The 20,824-nt window shown below is 42.6% G+C and overlaps 1 protein-coding gene and 1 pseudogene across 3 annotated transcripts in view; one reads left to right on the top strand and one right to left on the bottom strand.

Annotated features, from left to right (window-relative positions):
- The window catches only part of TMEM94 (transmembrane protein 94), a 226,028-nt gene extending 207,625 nt beyond the window's left edge, over nt 1-18,403 (bottom strand). For all 3 annotated transcript variants that reach the window (XM_089668748.1, XM_089668743.1, XM_089668746.1), the window contains exon 1: nt 18,342-18,403. The gene's annotated coding sequence lies outside the window, so the exon portion shown is untranslated. The remainder of the gene's footprint in view (nt 1-18,341) is intronic.
- On the top strand, nt 6,544-10,084 carry LOC149474272 (uncharacterized; annotated as a pseudogene).
- Nucleotides 18,404-20,824: the final 2,421 nt, after the last annotated feature.

Genomic DNA, 20,824 nt, shown 5'->3' with positions numbered 1-20,824 from the left:
TGAATGCCCAGATTACATTGGATCAAGTGGAAAAGTCGTTTGGGAGCTTGTATTTCCATTCCTTGAAAACGGTTATCATCTCTATGTTGATCATTTCAACACCAGCTTGCCCCTTTTCTGTAATCTTCACCGAAGTAAAACACTAGCATGTGGCACCGTGAGAGCTAGTAGGAATGGTTTCCCATGAAAGCTGGTGAATACAAGACTACAAAGAGGGGAGTCGGTGAGTTTGCAAAATGAAGAGATATTGGCTATGAAGTGGAAGGAAAAACGAGATATCTACACACTCTCATCAATTCATAATGACATCCACGTGCAAATCACCAGAAGAAATGGCACAATCCAAAAGCCAGAATGTGTCCACGGTTACAATTTGTTCATGGGGGGAGTCAACTTCAATGATCAGATGATCCAGCCATTTATAATTCATATGTGATCTACCACAAATCCACCGAGACACCTATACCCTTTCTTTGCTATCAGGAGGAAATTGTCACTGCCCTTTTGTACCCTGGAGACCCACCAGAAAGCATTTGCTCAGATGCAGTGAGCAGACTCCACAAAAGCCATTTTCCCGAAAAAGTCTGTGCTCCAGAAGAGGAGTTAGACAAAACACCAGTTTTTATTGTCCCCAGTGTCCTTCCCAACCAGGCCTCTGCATAGCTGACCGTTTCCACCATTACCATACTTCTCTGCAATATTAGTGAAGTATGGTAAACATAATTCTGAATTCTTGCCATTTGCCTTCACACTCCTCATACCTCTAACTGCTACTAAACTGACCCTGGCCTGTTATTTGACCACGCCACTGCCTGCTGCCTAAACTTACCATACCTTTGCCTGCTCTGGAACTGACCCTGGCCTGTTTATTGACGATGCTTCTGCTTGTCATCTGAACTATCAACCACGTTTCTGCCTTCCACCTGAACTGATCTCGGCTTAATTGACCAAGGTTTTTTTCCTGTGCTTGGACTGATCTTCTGCTCTGCTACTGTAGTAGTAGGATTCAAGATAACACAGGGGTCTCACATATGTGAGGGGCTTCAGAATAGATTTTCAGAGTGGAGATAACTAAGTTCTTGGCTTTCTCCGGGATTTGTAATTCCCAGAAAAGGGTCTGTTAGTCCAAGAGGCTTCGAAGAGATTGGGTGGGCCTCTACTCCTGTGCCCAGGTCTTACCTGTCCGAGTCTGACCAAACAGGCTGAAATACTGACACTCAGTAGCTGAATGTCTCCTAGCTATGTGAATTCTGCCTAATTGAGGTTTTCTGTCATACCTAGCTCTGATGAAGAAGGGATCACCCTTCGAAACACGTTAGCTTGTATCTCCCCTTCAGATGGAATTTGTACAGGACCTGTAACCCTGTGTGGGCTATGGTTATTTTATGCCTGTTTTATCGCTACTCTTGTGAGTATATTTCTTCAATACAATTATTCACGGTTTACTGAGATAATGCACAAGGTTGGTGCGCTCTTTCTTTTATCCCTTACCAGTCCGAAGCCCTAAGCTTGATATTTCTGCCTGCTGCCAACTTACTGCCATCACATGCCTGCCACATGAACTAACCACACCTCTGTCTTCTACCTGTGACCATGTTCCTGTCTACTACCAGGACCGATATTTTGCTTTGCTGACCATGTCTCTGCTTGGACAATTCCTTTTGATGTTGCGGACCATGTCCCTGCCTGCTGCCGGGACCAATGCAGTCCTCTGTGGATAACCGCACTACTAAAACCACAGGAAATCTTTTGTCTACCCTTTGCTCAGCAGAATGTATTTTGGGGTTTAATTCTTGGTATGTACATGCTATGTGTTAGAAATATGAAGGGTCTTAAAAAATGATAGGTTACCAGGAAATTAGATGTGAAATGTATGTCCCTAGAACACCTGATGGTGCTACTTGGATGCTGGGCCTCTGTATGTAGCCAGGCTGTAAAAATAAAGTCTAACAAATGTGGCATTGCCATATTCAGGACGAGTAGCAGAATGTATTTTGGGGTGTATTTGTTTGTATTTGCATGTTAGAAATATCTTATACATGGACACCTTTGTGTAAAAAAAAATATGTTTTAATTTTTTTTCCAAATATTCCGAAAATTTGTGGAACAAAATTACATGTTCAAAAGACTCATTATGCCTCATAGAATATATACTATATTACCAAAAGAATTGGGACAGCCCTCCAAATCATTGGATTCAGGTGTTTCAATCACCTCCATGGCCACAGGTGTAAAAATCAAACATCTAGGCATGCAGATTGCTTCTACAAACATTTGTGAAAGAATGGGTCGCTCTCAGGAGCTCAGTGGTATTCAAGTGTGGTACCCTGATAGTTTGCCCAGTGAACAATAAGCCCATCTGTGAAATTTCCTTGCTACTAAATATTCCACAGGCAACTGTTACTGGTATTATAACAAAGTGGAAGCAACTGGAAACAACAGCAACTCAGCAACAAGTGGTAGGCCATGTAAAATAACAGAGCAGGGTCAGCGCTTTGTGAAGCACACAGTGCACAAAAGTCCCCAAATGTCGGCAGAGTCAATAGCTAAAGACCTCCAAACTTCATGTGGCCTTCAGAATAGCACAACAGTCCATAGAGAGCTTCATGGAATGGGTTTCCATGGCCAAGCAGCTGCCCCAAGCCTTACATCACCAAGTGCAATGCAAAGCGTCAAATGAAGTGGTGTAAAGCAGAGACGTGCTGTCTGGAGTGACAAATCATGCTTCTCTGTCTGGCGATCCGATGGACGTGTCTGGATCTGGCGGATGCCAGGAGAACAGTACTTGCCTGACTGCATTGTGGCAAGTGTAAAGTTTGGTGGGGAGATTATGGTGTGGGATTGTTTTTCAGGGGTTGGACTTGGCTCCTTAGTTCCAGTGAAGGGAACTCCTAAGGCATCAGCATACCAAGACATTTTGGACAATTTCATGCTCCCAACTTTGTTGAAACAGTTTGGGAATTGCCCCTTCCTGTTCCAACATGACTGCACACAAAACAACGTCCATAAAGACATGGATGAGAGAGTTTGGGGTGGATAAACTTGACTGACCTGCACAGAGTCCTGACCTCAACCCAACAGAACACCTTTGGGATGAATTAGAGCGGAGACTGCGAGTCAGGCCTTCTCCTCTGACATCAGTGCCTGACCTCACAAATGCGCTTCTGGAAGAATGGTCCAACATTCCTATAGACACACTCCTAAACCTTGTGGACAGCCTTCCCAGAAGAGTTGAAGCTGTTATAGCTGCAAAGGGTGAGCCAACTCAATACTGAACCATAGGGACTAAGACTGGGATGCCATTAAAGTTAGTGTGCTTGTAAAGGCAGGCATCCCAATACCTTTTCCAATATAGTGAATCTCTATTAACTTGTTAATATGACAATTCGTGGTGTAAAAAAATTCATTTTCTAAAGAATTGTGGGAAAAAATTATGTAAAAAAACTCACCATGCCCCTACCTAATACTTTGGAATGTCTACTTTCCAAAAGGTTTTCATTTGGGGGGTATTTGTACTGTCCTGGCATGTTAGGGCCTCAAGAAATGAGATAGGCCGTCATTACATCAGTTGTGATCAATTTTCAATGATTGGTACCATAGCTTGTAGACTCTCTAGCTTTCACAAAGACAAAATAAAATACACGGATTTGGGTTATTTTTACCAAAGAAATGTAGCAGTATAGATTTTGGTCAAAATTTATGAAGAACAATTACTTATTTTCAAAATCTTATTACAGAAACTAAGAAAAATGCATTTTCGTTCTTTTTTCATTTATAGTGTAAAAAATAAAAAACCCAGTGGTGATTAAATACCACCAAAAGTAAGCTCTATTTGTGTGAAAAAAAGACAATTTTTTTTATGGGTACAGTGTTGCATGACCGAGTAATAATTGGCCTGGGCAGGAAGGGGGTATAAGTGCACAGTGGGCAAGTGTCGGGGATATTATCCTCATTTTTGTCATGGGTACAACACCCCATTTAAATGAACGGGCTAAGTGTGCCAGCACATAAGAGAATGCACATAACTGCACTTATGTGAACCTAGACTTACTTACTAGATCAACAAGTGAAAATAAAGAAAAAAAAAAAACTAATGCAGCCACATCTAAGAATTGCAGAGGAAAAACCCACTTGGCAATTGGACTTTTGGGGCACAAATTACACAGAAAATTTTTATAAAGCCTAATAGTTTAAAAAAAAAAAAATATTTTATTAATACAGTATTGTAAAGGGCATAAAGTAACAAAATATGGCGGCATCATCGAACATAATTTTACAGTAAATGAAGGAAAATGAGTCATGCATGCATTCGCACTTGACGCGTTTCGAGAACAATCATAATCACTTCTTCAGAAGTGCTCCAAAGAAATGACACATAGCCCCAGGTAGGGGTAGAAGATATGGGAAAACTGCCAAGATTAAAATTATTAGTCAGGTCAGTGTTGCCGATTTCTCCACAATCCTCTCATGACAGAAGCAAAGGAAGAAAAAAGCAGAGGAAAACAACCGTCGCTCTATTCGTCTCCTGGAGGGGCCCCTCCAAGACCACCAAAGGGCAACCAAGTGGGATACCTGATCCCCAATATTGGTCAAGGTAGTATAATGATGCATGGGTGGTAGGAGACACTCAGCATGGGCAAGTGATGACCCGGCACCCAGATCCCCAAAAAAACAGAGACCCTTTTGATGTTATAAGCCAAGTCTGATTAGACAACGTGTCACCATGGCTCTTTTCATCTAAGAATTGGTAAGCTGCAATATATTACTTTTTTTCTTTTGGGTGTAGATACACTTGAATCTTTTTGGGTGAAGAAATCTTTCTACACCTCCTGTTCTCTGTATTGTGCTGGGCAACAGCAATACAAGTGGTGAAAGTGAGTGTTAAGAGAGATGGTTTGCCAACTATAAATCACATGTTCAGCCCCAGTTCTGTTATAATTCACCGCAGTACCATAAAATCCTTTAGATGTGGCTCCCCCTTGCCAAATATATCACCAAAGTTGAAATGCTCACTGTAATAATAAAAAAAAAAAGGTAATTTCCAGTGTGTTCGTCATTTTGTAGCTCTGTGCAGACTAAGTAAGCAGATCAAATGAGCATGGGGTTAAGAATGCTATCAGTCTATCTAGACTTTACTGTTGCCATGGTTGCAAGAACAATTATTTATATACACATTCTAACAATTTTAGATCCTCGTGGGTTTTTGCTGCAGAAAGGAAAGTTTGGTAACATTAAAGAACTATAGTCTTTTCAGTGAAAGGGATCAAGTTAATGTTGATAACCTTATCAATGTGTGATGTATGTTTTTCTTTGTATAATTTGTAATTCTATATGTACAGTTTCATCTATTCATTACATATGGAGCCCAATCTTAGTAGTGCTACTAAGTGGTTGTCTCTTACTGTTCATCTTTCTCACTACAAACTGTCAGGGTCTGATGTTTTGGAAAAAAACAGACTTATGTGGCTGATATTTTTGGGATGATTAGGGCCTCATTCAGAGGAATTTTTAGCATGCAACATTCAGATGTGATAAAGCCGCATACAAAATGGATGATTGCCTGGGCCCAGTGTGTGTGGTCAGAAATGCTGCCCTGGATACCAACTGTCTGCATCAAAGGACAGTCAACAAATCTAACTCCATGTAACCACTTTGATGAGTGGGTATATGTGAACAGCAGTGACACTAGCCATTAATGCCAGGGTACAAATCTGGCCACACCTATTCGCACACATTAGGGTCTATTTATAAAAAACATTAATTCGATGATTGTGACAAATATTTGTCCAGGCTGAAAAAAATGTTCCCCATATTTTCTCTGAGACTAGGTTCACACCCATGCAGTTTGCGTTTGATCTGTTTCTGCAGTGCGTTTTGCGTTTTTGACACGTTTTGTGAGTTGTTGCTAGGCAGATTTAAACAGCAAAATGCATTAAAAACGCATCAAAAATGTACTACATGCTTTTCTGCAGAGTTTCCATTGAAGTCTATAGAACCAAAAATGCAACTTTTTGCATTTAAAAAAGTCCCTGCCCCTTTCCAAAAAAATGCACCGTGTGAAAACGCGGAGATATGAACCTGTCCAATAGGAAATCATATTAAATGTACTGTAGTGTGTTTCTGCAAAACACTGCGGAAAACGCTTAGGTGTGAACCTAGGGCAATACATCCTACAATCGTTAGGTTCATCTAGTGGCCAAAATGAAGTATATTTTTTTGATTGATATAGTCCAGAAAAATACACTGTATTTTGATTACAAAAAACACTACATGATCTGCAGGTGTGAAAGTGACAACATGTTTTGCATTGAAAGCGGAAATAACGTAACATTCTTTTGCTTCCGCTGTGTGATGAGACCACTAGCTAACAGGTGAGAAGCCTCACTTTTGTCAATCACTGCATGCGTTGCTAGTAATACAGGATTGTGTCAGAGCTTACTGAGTTTCAAAGAGAGCAAACTGTTGGTGCCGCTTAGCTGGTACCTCTGTGACCAAGTTTACCAATTTATTTTATTGTCGTGAGGTACAGTATCAAAGGTTATGATGGCATATGACAAGAATAAGCGAGGTCAATGTGGTCAGTTGACCAAAGAGACAAAAGGACATTGCGCAGGATTGTGACCCAGAATAACAACTGCTGTAAATATGACTGTGGAGGTCAATCTCAGTCTTTCAAAGCCCCTGTCCACAAAAACTGTGCGGAGGAAACTCCAAAATCAAAATATTCACTGACTGCAAATTTAAATTTCAGCCCCATGAAGACTGAGATTGAGTTCAGACCAGTTTTATGTGTTGCTCAAAGGATCAGCATGTGCAATAAAGAGGGAAAAGCCCCAAAAAAAAATGCCACCATGCAGCCATGACATCTAAGGATTAGTAAATTGCAATATATTACAGTTTTGTTTTGGGGTTTAATACCACTTTAATGATTTGTATTTAGCAATCAAAAGCAAGACTCTACAAATCTGTTTTTCTCCTATTCTCCTTATATCTTAGGACTGAATTCTATCATTGCACTGTGCCAAATTACATAATGTGCATTGACACTTTGTAGTGCTTTTTAATCTGAATGAAGAGATAATGCACTACCATGCATTGTGCGGAATGCGTTGTAAAAAATAGTACATAAAACTTTTTCAGCGCATTAGGCAAGCCATTTAAATGAGCTTCTCATACACAATGCAAATTAAATGCCTCCCACAGACATGAGGGATAATGAACATTCTGTTACAGACATTCTGCATATATTTGAATTTAATAAAATAGCATTGATAAGGCCTGCAGTGACTGGCTTTTGTTTGTTGCAGAACTCTTTCTCTCCCCATACAAGTCTATGGGAATGCAAAAGCAGCCCGAAGCAGGTCAAATGAAGGTCAGAAGGTCAAATGTACAGTACCTGTCAATGAATTCCACCTAATCTCAAAAGTGTCTCAAACACTTCATTTGGGGTGCAAACAAGCATTACAACACATGCAGTTTTTGAAAACCCAAAAGTTTGAATGGAGCCTGTTACTTGGAAAGGTAAAAATTAAAATTGAAAGATGGTCACAGATAGTTACTTAACATTTTTAAGCCATTTTGTTCCCGAAAAAAAAACTGAAGAAAAAAAATTCAGTGTGGAGTAATTTTACAAACTGAAAACCATTTTGTCACAATGGGATGGTGAAATGCAGTGTATATATAAAAGTATTATCTATAAAAGTATTACACTCTCTACGTCTGGAGGAAAAGAAATTTAATCTCCAAACATAGAAAGGTTTCTTCACAGTGAGAGCTGTGAAAATGTGAAATAGACTTCCTCAAGAGTTGGTTCTGGCCAGCTCAGTGGATTGCTTTAAAAAAGGCCTGAATTCTTTCCTAGATACACAGGATATAACTGGTTACTAACATTTATAGGTAAAGTTGATCCAGGGAATATCTGATTGCCTCTCGGGGGATCAAGAAGGAACTTTTTTCCTAGCAGGAGCAAATTGGATCATGCTTTGCTGGGTGTTTTTTGCCTTCCTCTGGATCAACTGTAGGTACAGGATTATAACTTTTTTTTTTCTATGGTTGAACTGGATGGACTTTTGCCTTTTTCAGCCAGACTAACTATGTAATTATGCTTCAAATAAGTACAGCTTATTCAATAAAAAAAAAATAGAAAGGGCGGGTCTGGCCAGCAGCAAAGAACAGAGACCCACAACACTACTAAGAAGTGTCAGTAAGCAGCCATATTCGGCTGCACAGATCAAACATTGTCGGTTACATCTCGGAGGGTTGCTGAATGGCTTAGACAGTTATTACTAATCAGCCATTTATCACTCTAAAAAAAGTACATAATACAGATGTTTAGGATTTCTATCAAATAAATGAAGGGTAGATTTTGATTTTTGACTGGAATTCCACTTTAATTCCATAAAGTATTTTGTAATGTCTTAATAACATATCTGGCATACAGGAATGTGTTTGTCATCCTTGTAGTATTTGGAAAAGAATATGTCTTCTCACAATATTTGCAAACTGCAGCTTTGCTCTCAGCAGAAATTGCACTGTGGAAATGTTTTCAAACTCCCACCAATTTAATGAGAGGAGGAAAAGAAACCCCAATGTACTGGGCAGACTTTAGGTAAACATTATGCTGTGATGGTGAACATTAAGGGCTCATTCACACTTGACTAAGTTCTAACTCTTCCCTAATGCCCCTATAGCATTTGACAGGTGTTTGAGAGGAGTTTTCCAAGCGTTAAAACTGCACCACAAATGCCTATAATGAAGTTAATGGTATTAACGCCCCACAATTGCCTTGCAAACGCCCCACAAGCACCTGCCAAGCATTTGAGGAGTGTCAACATAGACCTGAATGGGAGGTGTAGAAAGGCTTCAACTCCTCCTGACTGGACATGAGGCATCAATTTTGCCGTGAAGCTAACGCTTCAGTGAGAACAGCATTGTGTGCTGCCATGTGTAGAATTTTCTATAGGCGTTTGAGGAGCGTTAAAACCTACAAAGCTAGTGTGAACTTAGCCTAATAGGAATCATTTAAAGGTTATAAAGAAAACTTGTCAGACAGATTTATTATTTTACCTGTCAAAGCCTGAGAAAACCATCATCTACTGAAACCTGCGTGTTCTGAATCGGTCAGTATCTGTCCCGGCTGGCAAAATTCTCGTTCATCAAAGAGAAGGTGAGGCAAGTCTTATTTCAGTCCATGTTGGCACCGAGATGCCTCAGTTTCCTGGGGACGTTTGCCTCATGTATTCCTATGGTCAAGTGGGCTCGCTGACACCAACAGATTTTTCAGCAGGGGTTTTTATCTCAGTGGAAGAGGAATACCTATTTCAACAAATAGTCGTCACTCTGAAGAAGAAGTCCAGCCTCTGGTGGAGGACAAGGCCCCAAAGCATCCAGAACCACTGCCATCTGGGTCCCATCTCCTGGACCATTCTTACGTCTGACATGAGTTGGTTAGGCGGGGGGGGCACCCATTGCACGCCTAATATGGTTCAGGGAAGATGGTTCAACCCCAACAACACAGTATCCAACGTGCTGGAGCTGAGAGCAGCCTGGATGGCCATATCTCATTTGGCCTCCTCTCTCAGTGGAAAATCACATCTGGACAACAGAGCTGTGGTGACCTATGTGCAGAACCAGGGTGGCACACAAAGCAGATCACTAATGCAGGAAGTAGCATCGATCCTGTCATGGGCGGAAAGGAAGCTGCTGAATCTCAGAGCAGCGTACATCCCAGTCTTTCAGAACCACCATCAGATTTACTGTCCAGGAATCTGGCCAACAACAAGTGGTCACTGAACAAGTGTTCGATTGTATCTGTCAGCAATGGGGCCACCCCTAGTTAGACCTTTTCGCCTCACCGATGAACATCAAGAACCATCTCTTCTTCTCAAGATATGTCTGCAGGACATCAGTGGGGCTAGCTCAGCTGTGGATTTTCTGCTTAGCCTATACTTTCCCTTCAGTGCTTCTGATCCTACGCTTTCTCCACAATTCACGCACCTGTTCCTCTGCGAACCCTTCCCTCTCCCACATTGTCGAGACCTTCTGTCTCAGGAAGACTTTGTACACTCGCATCCAGAGACTCTGAATTTAAGGGTCTGGAAGTTGAGAGGAGGACATTGGAAGGAAGTAGGGTGTTCCAGCCAAGTTTTCAAAACTCTGCTTCAAGCAAGGAAGGCCTCCACAAGCAATACAAATTCCAGGATTTGGCAGAAATCCCTCGAGTTAGCACAAAAGGAACAGTTTGACCCACTAACACTGGAGGTTCAAAACATTCTGCAATTTCTAAACTCAGGCCTAGACTTAGGTTTAGGACTTAACACCCTAAAGGTGCACGTCTCAGCCCTCTCAGCTCTCACGGACACCAGATGGGCCCCTAATCCTCTGGTAGGATACTTTCTCAGAACAATACTAAGGATAAAACTACCAAGAAAAAGTCTGTACCCCAAATGGGACTTTTCCTTAGTGCTAAACTTTCTTGCAGCACCCCCCTTTGCACCAACGGAAAGCTAATCTTTGGAGGATATCACAGTGAAAGCAGTCTTCCTAGTGGCTGTTACTCTGGGGCACAGAGTAATTCAAGCCCTAGGCTCCCGAGACCCCCTATATCGTGTTCTATCCAGAGAGGGTAGTCCTTCAGCCTATTCATCAATTGATATCTAAGGTTCCATCCACATACCACTCCAACCAGAAATGAGTACTGCCAGCATTCCCGAATTGATGAACAGAATTAATCAAAGTGGCACGAATTAGATGTCCTACATTAAAGTCCTACATCTCCACTACGCTACACCTCCAGAAAGATAAGAGATTACTTGTAGTTCATAGTGGAGTGAGGAAATACCAAGCAGCATCAAAGCGCACAATAGCTGGTTGGATTGTGTGGATTATACACAAGGCTTACCAGGCTAGTGGGCTTCCTGTTCCTCAGAAAGCGAATGCTCACTCAACAAGAGGGATTTCAACATCATGGGCAGCCCTGGCAAAGGTCTCTCTCCGGAGATAATCTGCAGGGCAGCAAGTTAGCCTTCGTGTTAGCCTTTATGTCCCACTACAACTTAGATCCAGATAGTCTCACCTCCTGAGATTTTGGGAGGAAGACCTTACAAATTTCTGTTTCATAATAATAAATTTTTTTTAAAAATTGCAACAGCATTTCCCTCCATAGTAGCAAGTTATTTACCATGCGGATGCTACCATGAAGGCACAAGAAAAACAGAAAACTGAATACTTAAATTTCCATAATTTTCCTTTCCTGGTGCCCATCCAAGGCTGCATATGTTCCCTCCCTCGTTCTTTTCCTTGTGGCTGGTTTGAATCTAGTTATAAGAATGGGGCGGGGGTTGCTCTCTATTATAATGGTCCTGTGGGTTGGCCGGGGACGGAGGAATTTACGTGTGTATGCTGCTGACATGGGTAGAAACGAGGAAAGGAAAATTATAGAAATGTAAGTATTCAATTTTTCATTATGGCCTAGGGCCACTGGAGTGCAAGCCCTGACTAGCCATGAACCGGAAGTGCATCACCCATCTCTTCTGGTAGGCCACAGGAAGTGACACGGCCAGCAGAAATGTATCACCGATGTTGTGGCCCCAGTGCACAGAGACACCGATCTACCAAGGAATGAACTCTATAAGCCACAAAAAATGGTGTGGAATGTCACACACCTGACCTGGTAAAAATACCATAGGACCCAAAAACTGGACACGAACCAGGACCCGGACTTGAGCACGACCAGCATGAGAAGAATAAATAGAGAAAATACATATACATAAAATAAAATAAATAAAGCAGTTACAGAATGAATACAGTGCTAATCCTGATGGCTAGCATAAATAACCTGGAATAAAAAGGAGGTACTGTACATATAATACACATATAAATGCATAAAATCTTCTTAGATTGTAAACTCTAATGAGCAGGGCCCTCTGTTTCCTCTTGTACCAAATTGTATTGTAACTGTAATGCCTGCTTTCATTTTGTAAAGCGCTGCGCAAACTGTTAGCGCTATATAAATCATGTATAATAATAATAGTAATATTGATAAATAAAAACGCCATTCTGTGTATAAATTTAAATCAGTTGATAGAATGTCCAGAAAGTCTATAAAAGGTGCAAGTGGAAAACCAACAAAAAGGCATAGCAGCAGTAATGAACTAGGAGCGCAGAGAGAGAGCACACGGAGACAAATCACATGGAAGCCAACGTGCGGGCGTTTTTTGGGGAGTATCACGGGGGTACAGACGATCGAACAGCTAGTCCACAGAACAATACAAGACACAGCGATACAGTAGGGTTCTCAGGATGGCAATATGGGACAACAGGGGGCTGATAGTCCACAGGGTTTAACAGGACAGAGCGACGGGGCACTGCAGGGGTTGGAGTCCGCAGGCAAGGGTTTCGGGCAGAATTGGACTAAGTCCACACAGGCAGAGATTCGGGCACCGCGGTGTTAATCCAATCTCTGGAAGCAGGGCACAAAGGGTTAAGTTCACAAGGGCAGAGATCCGGGCAGCGCGGGGTTGACTCACTCACCAGCTGGCCGTGGAGAGCCTGGAGGAGAGAGAGGGCTGGGAGATCTGTAGCTGGCTTGCAGTGCAGGAGGCTGGTGAGAAAAAGGGGGGGGGGGGTGTTACATGGGGGTCTGGCCGCAGCACAGACCTTCCTCAACTGCAGACCGCTCCAGGATTATATGCGGAGCCGGGCGCGTTCTTGTTGCTGTGGTAACCTGAGACTTGGCGTCGGGTTACCATGGCAATGTGTCCCACCCCCTCGATGCCGGCCCCGCACAGGGAGAGTGACCTTTGTCTCTGGTGGACACGGAGCGCATGAGAGCGGTGTGCCCATGGAGACAAAGAGGGGGGCGACAGAAGGGGAGCCTGCATGTGTTGAAACCACATGCAAGCACAGCAGGGGGGACAGACTTGTTGATGCTCGGCCAAGAGAGCAGGCTGCCTCCTCAGTAGGGGGGCAAACTCCTGGTGGCAGCAGAGTGAGGGGATGCGCTGGGGGGGGGGGGGAATAGCTCTGTGACAGCAGATATATATATATATATATATATATATATACACATACATACATACATACACACACATTAAATTAAATTTGTAACAGTAATCTTGAAATAAGATCCAAAAAATAAGTAAATAAACTATAACTAAATTTGTGAAGGATAGAGAAAAAACACAATGGAGGAAACATCTTTGAAATACCCTTCAAATTAAGTCTGAGATGAAAAAAATTCCAAAAAAAGGGAGAATGAAATATGATATACATATATATATATATAAATATATACATGCATGAACAGATATCAAGCGAAAAGGCTTCACTGTGTAGGAAAACCAACATCTACTGACTAAACATATAACTTCAGCTTGTTCAATTAAGCTTTAACAAAAAATAAAAAAAACTGGAAGCCAATTGGTTTCTATTCAGAGCTGCACCAGATATGGCACACTCCAGTTTTAGTAAATCAACCACATAGTGTGGGGACCACCATTTTTCTGTACTGCATAAATACCAATCACTGCTAGAGCACATAGAAAACAGTTGTGCTAAAATGCAGTCTGGATGAGCAGTGAGCTGCAAGAAAAACAAATATAGGTAGCATTTTACCACAGCACACAGGTAGGCACTTCATGTCACCACACACTGCTGTGCAAAGACATGAAAGAAAAATGACAGTGTACTTCAAATAAAGTTTGAAAAAAAAAAAGGAATCACTTGTTCACACTGCCCACATGCTTAGCACTCCATTTTAGCGTTAAACAGTGTGATGTGCTGAGCCATCCACTCACCACAACCAAAAAATGACAGCAGCCATTTGGATAATAGTTTTATTAAAATCAGTTAAAACCACTTACATCAGTACACTATACAGTGTTACACATAAAAACTTCCAGAATTTCCAGTGTCAAAGCACACATGTGCGGTGATATTTTGGCTTCTGGTTCCAGAAGCCAAAATATCACCGCACATGTGTGCTTTGACACTGGAAATTCTGGAAGTTTTTATGTGTAACACTGTATAGTGTACTGATGTAAGTGGTTTTAACTGATTTTAATAAAACTATTATCCAAATTTACATAATTGGGAGCAGATTTTGCTCTCTTTTTTCTGCTTTTACATGTTATGATGGAGTTGGTGGAAAAAAGCCAGAAGATGAGCGGAGGAGTATGAAGGACTTCTCTTGTGAGAGTCACATTCCCTTTGGTGAGCCTCATAGTGTAGCATGGTGGAGGACACAAGGTGTTTGAACATTTAAAGGATAAGTTCACTTTTGGGAACATGTTCCCATAGTCCCATAGCCGCAGCCCCCCAGATAGTATGGGGAGAAGTCTCCCCGCACTATCTGTCAAATAAAAAAACAGCGCAGCCATACAAGACTCTACCCACACGGCCGCATCATTCATTCATGGACTTCCGTGAATGAACTGCAAGTCCCAACAGCCTTAGTGGCTATCGGCTTGTAGTTTTCAGTGAACTCCACAGCGCCGTGGTAGTTCAGTGAAGCTTCCTGTCAGCTTGACCGTACATCCCTTACAGCAAGCAGATATTCTGACAGGTCTGCAGGAGACCTGTGTGGCATCAGCGATCTACTGATCACTGGTGCAATGCTTTCCAGGCTCCTGTAGACAGAAATATTAAATGAACGTTTTTTTACCTGCAAAAAATGTGCATTTATTATTTTTGTCTAAAAGGTGAACTTATCCTTTAAAGAATTTATGAGAGACCACACTGCACTTGGTTACAAATACAGTTAGGTCCATATATATTTGGACACATGCACAATTTTAGATTTTTCAGGAATTTACCAAAACATATTCAAGCTATAGCTATATAATGGATGTGGGCTGAAAGTGCACACTCTCAGGTTTAATTTGAGGGCATGTACATCCAAATTGGAGGAAGGGTTTAGGAATGACAGCTTTTTTTTAAGATACCAAAAGTAATTGGACAATTGAATCAAAAGCTGTTTCATGGCCAAGTGTGGGCTACTCCTTCGTTATTTCTTCATCAATTAAGCAGGTAAAAGGTCTGGAGTTAATTCTAAGTGTGGTATTTGCATTTGGAATCTATTGCTGTGAACCTATATCATGCATTCAAAGGAGCTGTCCATGCAAGTGAAACAAACCATTGTAAGGCTTCAAAAACTAAACAAATCCATCAGAGAGATAGCAGCAACATTAGGAGTGGCCAAATCAACAGTTTAGTACATTCTGAGGAAAGAACAATGCACTGGTAAGCTCAGCAATATAAAAAGACATGGAGGTCCACGAAAGACAACAGTGGTGGATGATTGCAGGATCCTCTCTATGGTAAAGAAAAACCAATTCACAACATCCAGACAAGTGAAGGATACTCTCCAGGAGGTGGGCATATCATTGTCAAAGTTTACAATCAAGAGAAGACTTCACGAGAGCAAATACTGAGGGTTCACCACAAGGTGCAAACATTCATAAGCCTGAAGAATAGAAAAGCCAGATTAGACTTTGACAAAAAAACATCTAAAAAAGCCAGACCAGTTCTGGAAAAGCATTCTTTGGACGGATGAAACTAAGATGAATCTGTATCAGAATGACGGGAAGAAAAAAGTGTGGAGAAGGCTTGGAACAGCTTATGATGCAAAGCACACAACGTCATCTATAAAACATGGTGGAGACAGTGTGATGGCATGGGCATGCATGGCTTCCAGTGGCACTGGGTCATTGGTTTTTATTGATGATGTGACAGAAGCAGCTGGATGAATTCTGCAATGTTTAGAGATATACTGTCAGCCCAGATTCAGCCAAATGCAGCAACGTTTATTGGATGGCGCTTCACAGTACAGGTGGACAATGATCCAAAACATACTGCAAAAGCAACCCAGGAGCTTTTGAAGGAAAAGAAGTGGAATATTCTGCAATGGCCGAGTCAATCACCTAATCGCAACCCAATTGAGCATGCATTTCACTTGCTGAAGGCAAAACTAAAGGCAGAAAAAGCCACAAACAAAGAACAACTGAAGACAGCTGCAGTTAGAGCCTGGCAAAGCATCAGGAAGGAGGAAACCCAGTCTTTGGTAATGTCCATGTGTTCCAGACTTCAGGCAGTCATTGCCAGTAAAGGATTCTTAACAAAATATTAAAAATAAACATTTTATTTATGATTATATTCATTTGTCCAATTACTTTTGGTCCCTTGAAAAAGGGGGGATGGCTACTCTTAAGACCTGTAATTGCTAAACCCTTCCTCCAATTTGGATGTACATACCCTCAAATTACACCTGAGAGTGTGCACTTTCAGCCCACATCCATTATATAACTATAGCTTGAATATGTTTTGGTAACCTCAGATGTCTAGGAAACGCAAAATTTCAAGAAAAAAAATACACTAAATTAATTTTAAGGCACAAAAAAGCAGTAAATTACCCTATTCTTTGGTAAAATATAAAAGATGAGGTTCCATCGAGTTAATAGATATCCAATATGTCAAACCTTAAATTTGCGTACATTCGTGAAATGGCGACAAACTTCAGTACCCTATATTTTTTTATAGGTGACCCTTTTAAAGACCCTTATGGGTCATCAGTTTTGCGTTACAGAGGACTTCTGGTGCTAGAATTATTGCTCTTATTCTGGCGTGCATGGCAATATTTATTTTTGAGGGGATGTTATGTGCTGGGATGCAGCTTTGATTTTTTTACTATGAAGTAAATGTTTTCATCACATAGGACAAAAAGTCCCCTATGCGATGATTTTTTGGTGAAAGGTTCTCTTTAATGAGACATGTAGGGTCTGAAAGACCCTGCATATCTCCCCTGTGCTCCACTGAATGTAATGCAGTGTACATCACACTGCATTACATCCTTTCCTGGCCTCAATGGCCGGGAATCTGTGAATGGGGACCTGGAAGTGACATCAAATGTCACCTCCAAGTCAGGACAAGAAGGGGAGGGGAGCGGATGTGTTCGCTCTGCTCCCTCCCCTCTAGATGCCGATGCACACTGAGCCAGTCCTGGGCAAGCAGAGCCAGGGAGTCTTGGTGAGCGGGCGGGAGGTGACTGGCACCATGGGCTGTGTGGAAGCAATAGATTAGCTGCCGCCCGAATGCTTCCACCTATCAGGTGAGCCATGCTGCTTGCCTGCAGCTGGGCTAAAGGTTGAAAAAAGCTACTTGCCCGACACCCGGAACTACATGTCCCAGGAGATACAATTCAACATCCCTGCTAATGTATCCTATATTGAGTGCTGGACGTTGTTTCACTTCAATTAACCGCTTCCCCGCCACCCTGTAGTAGAAGTACTTCTACAGGGCGGCGCAAACCACGTACATACACATAATTTGCATTTCCAGGTAGGCAGCGTGTGCTCGCCACCCACCCGCACCACCATTGGTGGCTAGACATGTCGATCAGCCGGTGTAAAGGTTGAAAATAATTAACTACCTGACACCCAAAACGACATGTCCTGAGCATCGGGCAATGCAAATTCAAGATCGCTGCTAGTGTATCCTATATTGAGTGCTGGGATCGGTTTCATTTCAATTAACCGCTTCCCTGCCACCCTATAGTAGAAGTACTGCTACAGGGCTGCGCAGAATCACATACACATACGTAATTTGCATTTCCAGGTAGGCAGCATGTGCGCACCGCCCTACCCGCAACGCCATTGGCAGCTAGGCATGTCAATCCCAGCCAGAGTTTCCCTGCCGGCACCCAAACCGCAGAGGTGATCAAATACTCTCTAAAGCTCTATTTGTGGGGGAAAAAAAGGAATACATTTCATGTATGTACAGCGTTGCATGACCGCGCAATTGTCAGTTAAAGTAACAGTGCAGTACTGCAAAAAAATGGCCTGGTCAGGAGGGGGGGGGGTCCTCTGGAGGGCGAGTGATTAAACAAAAAAGTGCACAGTGTTCCTATTTGTGATATTGGTGTAAAACTGACAGCTGTCTGCACGCTAAAATGGGGTGTTCAGCATGTGGGCAGTGTGAATGAGCCCTGAAATGACATGAGGAAACCTGCCTGGACTATGTCCTGGAAAATGCTGGTCAGTATGTATTGTGTGAGTGGCCCCTCACAGCACAACATACACTGCCATATGTACTGACTAAACAGGCCAGCCTTCCTCATGTGGACAGGACATCATATCCGCTGTGTGGTAAGAGAAGGGGAGCTGAGGATCGTCATGTTTGTATACAATGTCAATGCCTCCTCCCCGCCCTCACCTGTCCTTACACCGTAATGCCAAATCACACGTCCACCTAATTCTGTCAGCCTGATAAACCTCCCCCTCTCCGGGTCAGGTCACCCCTGTCATGTCTGACCTCCCCTATGCCGACACATATATTATAATACCCACCGTTACACCGCTCCAGCCACCGCCAGGTACTTCCGGAACACGGGAAGGATCCTGCAGATGAAACGGCCTACGTCATCACGCCGTGTGCCACAGAACGGGTCGACTGGCTGCCAGAGGATTGCTGCGCCATCTTGTGTGTGGGCAAGGTCATAGCCCATAGCGAGAGGACTATGTAAGGTGTTACTGCTGGGCTACAGACTATTCCATGTGGAGAGCTCAGCAATGACAGCTTCTCCACATGTTTCAGTACTTACAGTGTATGTAAACAACAACAATAAACGTTTGTTATTGGCTTCCTTTTTTGGTCTGCTAAGCACTTGCTGGCTTGCCAATTTTTTTAAAGCAAATCTTCGCCCAAAAGGGGAATTCCTGCTCTTCTTCCTCCTTCCCCCCATCCTCTACAGCTTTAAATGTTTTTTGGGGGAGCAGGTACCTATTATTGAGAGATGCCTGCTCCCTCTTCTACTCCGATCGCCTAGGCCAGTGTTTTCCAAACTGTGGCTAGGTGGCTGGATGTGGCCCTTTGCTTGCCTTTATCCAGCCCCTGAGGCATTATTCCTCCCAATGACACCAACAATGGGGCATTATTCCTCCCACCAACAATGGCGCATTATTCCTCCCAATGACACCAAAAATGGGGCATAATTCCTCCCACCGACACCAAAAATGAGGCATAATTCCTCTCACCGACACCAAAAATAAGGCATAATTCCTCTCACCGACACCAAAAATGGGGCATAATTCCTTCCACCGACACCAACAATGGGGCATAATTTCTCACACCGACACCAACAATGGGGCATCATTTCTGACACCAACAATGGGGCATCATTTCTCACACCGACACCGACAATGGGGCATAATTCCTCCCACCGACACCAAAAATGGGGCATAATTCCTCCCAGTGACACCAACCATGGGGCATAATTCCTCCTACTGACACCAACAATGGGGCATAGTTCCTCCCAATGACACCAACAATGGGGCATAATTTATCCCACCGACACCAACAATGGGGCATAATTCCTCCCACAGACACCAACAATGGGGCATAATTCCTCCCAGTGACACCAACAATGGGGCATAATTTATCCCACTGACACCAACAATGGGGTATAATTTATCCCACTAACACCAACAATGGGGAATAATTTCTCCAACTGACACCAACAATGGGGCATCATTCCTCCCACTAACATCAACAATGGGGTATAATTCCTCTCACTGACACCAACAATGGGACACTATTCCTCCCACTGACACTAACGATGGAGCAATATTCCTCCCACTGACACCAATGATGGGGCACTATTCTTCCCACTGACACCAACAATAGGGCCCTATTCCTCCCACTGACACCAACGATGGGGCCCTATTTGTCATCTGCACACTCCTACCCAATGCGTTTTGTCACTAGTGACGAGATATCCCCTTGATAAAGTCACGTGATTGGGGACAAAACACGTCGGGGAGGGGTGTGCGGATGACGTAACGACGCTGCCATTCATCGGGATAGCGGCTTGTAGTACTCTACAAAGTGCTCTTGGAATGACATTACAGCAGGTAATAGCATTCATTAAGTGGGCCCGTGCTTTGCCTTGCACTACATTACGGATGGTGTCTGTTTTGAGCATGTACAGGACTCTGCTGCTGAGATAATACTGCCATCTTGTGTCTAATCAGTACATCACTGGATCTTCATCATACCTGGTGCAAAATACACTTCCGGAACATGAGTGTATTTCTTATGTTTAATTGATGAATAAAAGTTTAAAACTATGCTGAGTTCTTTTTAATGAGGAATACGGCTGATACAAAGACGCTTATCAGGAGGGAGCTTACTTTGGAGTCCTCATTCAGAAAGCTGATCTTCTGAGTCCATATGGGACCAAAAGTGCAGTAAGACCGTAACATTATATAATGTGAGGTCACACTGCATGAGGTGAGCAGATATATGGTGGAGGATGTCTTTGCACGGGAATTGATGACAGATGCACATATTTTTTCGTTATCCTAAGGAGGGTTCACTGAAAAATACTTTATTGATTGAACTTGATTTTTTTAATTGCTTTTGTTTGATTCATACTTAAAAATATTCTTTATTTTTTATTTATTTTTTGTGTGGTTTTTGTTTTTCATACATATATATTGTTTATATATGTAATGGAACCGGACCCTGACTGCACTAGGGTATTTCCGTTAGACTCCCGCGTCCCTGGCAGAACACAGATCCACGGACACCACCGCTGACCATACAAGAGGAGACACACCAGACTTGTACTAAAACAGGAAGTGGGCTGCTTTATTTTAACACAGATACAAGATATATACACAGGGCGGGGCAATACCCCCAGTAACAGGAAACACATCAGCAGGCCGTCCCATCAGGGGGAAGGGCTGCCAGATAACCAAGGAGTGGCTCCATAAGAGGCATATCAAGGTTCTGGAGTGGCCTAGCCAGTCTCCAGACCAAAATCAAATAG

This window comes from Staurois parvus, unplaced genomic scaffold (assembly GCF_062004578.1).
Source record: "Staurois parvus isolate SC_StPar_1 unplaced genomic scaffold, SC_StPar_1.0 ptg000008l, whole genome shotgun sequence".
NCBI lineage: Eukaryota > Metazoa > Chordata > Amphibia > Anura > Ranidae > Staurois > Staurois parvus.
The sequence above is the reverse complement of the archived record's forward strand: the minus strand, read 5'-3'. Positions and strand labels throughout refer to the sequence as shown.